Below are 4,681 nucleotides of genomic sequence, written 5' to 3'. Positions count from 1 at the left end.
AACAAGCTTGATTTTTGAGGAAATAAATGTTTTGAGAAATGAAAAGAAAATACTAATCACGTACATGAAAGATGTTTTGGAAATCTTAGTTTCTGGATATGTTGCAGAGAAATTGAGAAAGGGACCTACGGGAGGGCTTAATTGCCATGGCCCGGGGTTGGAACAAGGTGGGGACCTGCGGGAGGGCTTAAATGCTACTACCCGAGGTTGGAATAAGGTTGGACCTTCGGGAGGGCTGGAGTGCCATGGCCCGAGGTTGGGATAAGGAGACCTACTTTAAACTTAAGTTCTAGGAAGGATTCTAGTCATATTAACCGAACAAATCCAAAGTTTTTACCTATTATTGAGCACTTGAGTTGAAGAGAAAGCTAGGGAGTCTTTTGATCACAATGTAGAAGAATGAGGTTTCCTTCCTCTTCTTTTCCTTCTAATTTCGAAAATGGGAGATGAGAGAGTGGGTGATGTGAGGTTAGCTTGAAGCTTAAGGCACAAGTATGATCATCCCATACTTCTTATGACAAACTCATTAATTAATTACCATGTGGTAATAAGTGTGCCACTTGTCAACTCCCCATGGTAGATCTTGAAGAGTAGAATTCATTTTGCTAGTTTGGGATTAAATAAGATAAAGGTGCGGAGGATTATAACTTAATTCAGGAAAATTCTAACACCAAAATTATTCTAAAAATAATCCCGTCATTAACCACTAAAAGGAAATTTTTCGGTCTCGCGCAAAATTTAGGTACGAAGGTCCGTAACAATTTCACTCTTACAGTCCATTTAAATTTCTCTTGAACTAAGTAGGAAGTTCAGGCTTAATCGTATTGTACTTAATAATCCATTTTCTAGGAAAATTCGATCTGTAAGTAAATCCTTAAAATTTTCGGTTCGTGACCGGTACGTAAATCGCAGCTTATTAATAACTTAGTCTAAAAAAAAAATTTTTGAAGTACCGAGAGATCTTCTCATAAATGTCATAGCTTAAAAAAAAATATTTTCGAACCCTAACTTTGTCGGAAAACCGAGGGTTACATACCGCCACGTTTAGGTATCTTTCCTGTACCCAAACGCTAAGGCTAAACTTACAACATCCAATAACACTCCAAAGTCTAACTTACTACATATGGAAATAATCAATACAACCGGGTATTTCTCAAAATGCTAAAACTTCCAAGGTGTCTATTCTAAGATAGAGTAGATCTCAAACTCAACTTCCATCCTATTCATGTCGTAAGGGTCGGCACCCGTCATCCATGGTACACGAGCCTGGGGTTCGTCGGCTACACGAGCCTACGCTAGATGGCATTTGTTAAATAAAGACACATTGAAGTGTAGTTAGCACGACGGCTAAGTAAGAAAATCCATGGTCACTCAAAATTCAACAAAGGTTTTTTCAAAACAAGTATGTAAGAGTTTTTACCCATTTGTTGAGATTTCACCTGTAAATAAGTTAACAACGAAGACTTGTACAAAAGAGATTAGTGAACCAATATCAACCTTTCATTCTGGATACAATCATTTCTTCTTAGTGTCATACAGAATAACTCTTTCTTACTTTTAAATCTTCCTTAGTTTCATATTAGCAAGCGTGAGGCCTTTGGAGTATTCTCTTAACTCCCTCTTTGACCACTTGGATCATCGAACTCGGGTTCAGTGGTTGTCACCCGGTCTAACACTGATCCCCTGGACGTAAGGTTCGTTAAAATGATTCCTAGCTGGCCTTACTAGGTCCATAAAAACGACAACTACCCGGACTTTTGGAGTAACTATACCTTAAGTGTGCACACCCCATAGGAATACCTCATCCTATGTGTTATACAGTACTCGGCGAATAGACTTCGCCCCTTTTAGTATGAACTGATCATACGACGTAAACAACCATTGGGAAATGGCATTTAAGATTAGCAAATGGGAGAAAGGAAAAGGGAGAGGAATTCTTCATCTTCATCTTCAAGATTAGCAACCTCCATAGCTAGGATCCTTCTTCAAGACCACAAATATTCGGTAAATTTCTATTTTGTTCGGTTAAAAAGCTTTGTTTTCTTCCCTAGAACCTAACTATAGGTTAAAATCTCTTAAAAATTATTGTTATGTGGTATGTTTTGCTTAGGAATTTTTGGTGAAAGGATTAAGGAAAGGTTCTAAGCTATTATTGCAAAAGTGCTTCACCCAAGAGGTAAGAAATCCCTTAAGTTGGTTTTGTCACCCAAGATTTGATGATTGATAGTTGAAATAGGAATTTATGAGCTTTGTGTTAAAATATATGGATCATTGGCTAATGATAATTTGATGGTATTTGTTAGTAAATATATAGAGGATGTGCCTAAGACGGCGTTTCGAACAAGATATGGGCACTATGAATTTACGGTCATGCCATTTGGAGTGACTAATGCCCCAGGAACATTCATGGATTTGATGAATCGAATTTTCCTCCCGTATCTGGATAAATTCGTTGTCGCTTTTATAGATGATATCCTAGTCTATTCAAAGACACCGGAGGACCATGAGAAACATCTTCGGATAGTGTTGCAGACATTAAGAGAAAAGAAACTTTTTGCGAAATTGTCAAAGTGCGAATTTTGGAAGAGAGAAGTCTCTTTTCTTGGTCACATAATCACTGAGGAAGGGATAGCGGTAGACCCGGCCAAAATACGGGCAGTAATTGAATGGGAAGCGCCCAAATCAATTACAGAAATTCGCAGTTTCTTAGGTTTAGCGGGTTATTATCGAAGATTCGTTCAAGATTTTTCCAAGATAGCTAGACCGCTAACAAACCTGCTCAAAAAGACGACCAATTATAATTGGAGCGAAGAATGTGAACAGGCATTCCAAGAACTTAAGAAAAGGTTAACAACTGCTCCAGTGTTGACCTTACCGGTTGGGACAGAAGGATATGAGTTGTACACTGATGCATCTCATAAAGGACTTGGATGCGTCTTAATGCAAAATGGAAGGGTAATAGCTTATGCTTCTCGTCAATTAAAATCTCATGAAGTTAATTACCCGACACATGATTTAGAATTAGCAGCTGTAGTGTTTGCTCTCAAAATTTGGCGACACTATCTCTATGGGATCTCATGTAAAATTTTCACGGACCACAAGAGTTTGAAGTATATCTTCACTCAGAGAGACCTTAATCTAAGACAAAGAAGGTGGTTGGAGTTGATTAAAGATTATGACTTGGAAATTCAATACCAAGAGGGTAAAGCAAACAAGGTGGCTGATGCTTTAAGTCGAAAATCAAACCACGCTCTTTGGATATTACCCGAACAACTATGTAAGGATTTTCAAAGACTCAATCTGGAGGTAAAAATGAGTGGACAGGTGGAAGAAGAAATGAAATTATATTATATGTCTGCTACTCTAACCTTATTTGAAGAAATTAAGCAAGCACAAGTAGAGGATGATTGGATAAAGAAAATCAAGGAAAAGATGGTAAACGGAAAACATGGTTCATTTGAATTACACCCAGATGGGAGTGTCAAATTCCAAGGTAGGTGGATAATACCAAAAGGGTGTAAGAAGATAATCGAACAATTAATGAAGGAAGGCCATAATACACCCTATTCAGTTCATCCTGGTGGGGATAAACTGTACAAGGACTTGAAACAAAACTTCTGGTGGTCAGGCATGAAGAAGGATGTAGCTGAATTCGTGGCTAGATGCCTGAATTGTCAGAAGGTTAAGGCAGAAAGGAGTAAACTGAAAGGATTACTGCAACCATTAGAGATTCCGCAATGGAAATGGGATTCAATCTCTATGGATTTCGTGGGAGGATTGCCTAGAACTAAGTCTGGAAATGATCAAGTGTGGGTCATTGTAGATCGATTGACCAAAACAGCAAGATTCATTCCAATGAACAAGGCATGGTCAATGGAAAAGTTAGCGAAAGCGTATATTAAACACGTGGTTAGATATCACGGAGTGGCACAGGATATTGTTTCGGACAGAGACTCACGATTCCTGTCACGATTCTGGCAAGCGTTGCAAATGGCAATGGGGACGCAACTCAAATTAAGTACAGCTTTTCACCCTGCCACTGATGGTCAAACGGAACGAACAATACAAACATTGGAAGACATGCTTAGAGGCTGTGTACTTGATTTCCAAGGTGCATGGGATGAGCAATTGGATTTGATAGAATTTTCTTATAACAACAGCTATCATGCGAGTATAAGAATGGCTCCTTATGAGGCATTATATGGGCGAAAATGTCGGAGTCCTTTGTGTTGGAACGACAAGAGCGATATCATTACACTTGGACCTCAGTACTTACAAGAAACTACTGACGCCATAAAGATAATCCAAGAAAGAATGAAAATTGCACAGGATCGTCAGAAATCCTATGCCGATTTGAAGCGACAATTCACCGAATACCAAGTAGGAGATAAGGTGTTGCTAAAAGTTTCACCCACAAAGGGAGTTAGGAGGTTTGGGAAGAAAGGAAAGTTGAGTCCTCGATATATAGGGCCTTATGAGATTTTGGAAAGGATAGGAAATTTAGCCTATCGGTTGGCATTACCAATGGAACTTGATAAGGTGCATAACGTATTCCATGTTTCTCAACTTAAAAGATATGTACCTGATGCATCTCATATATTGGAACCTGAGGAGTTGGAAATGGACGATTCGTTAGTATACGAAGAAAAACCAATTCAGATCTTGGATTCTAAAACCCGAG

The sequence above is a fragment of the Ipomoea triloba genome, chromosome 16 (assembly GCF_003576645.1).
Source record: "Ipomoea triloba cultivar NCNSP0323 chromosome 16, ASM357664v1".
Taxonomy (NCBI): domain Eukaryota; kingdom Viridiplantae; phylum Streptophyta; class Magnoliopsida; order Solanales; family Convolvulaceae; genus Ipomoea; species Ipomoea triloba.
Note: the sequence above shows the minus strand (reverse complement) of the source record.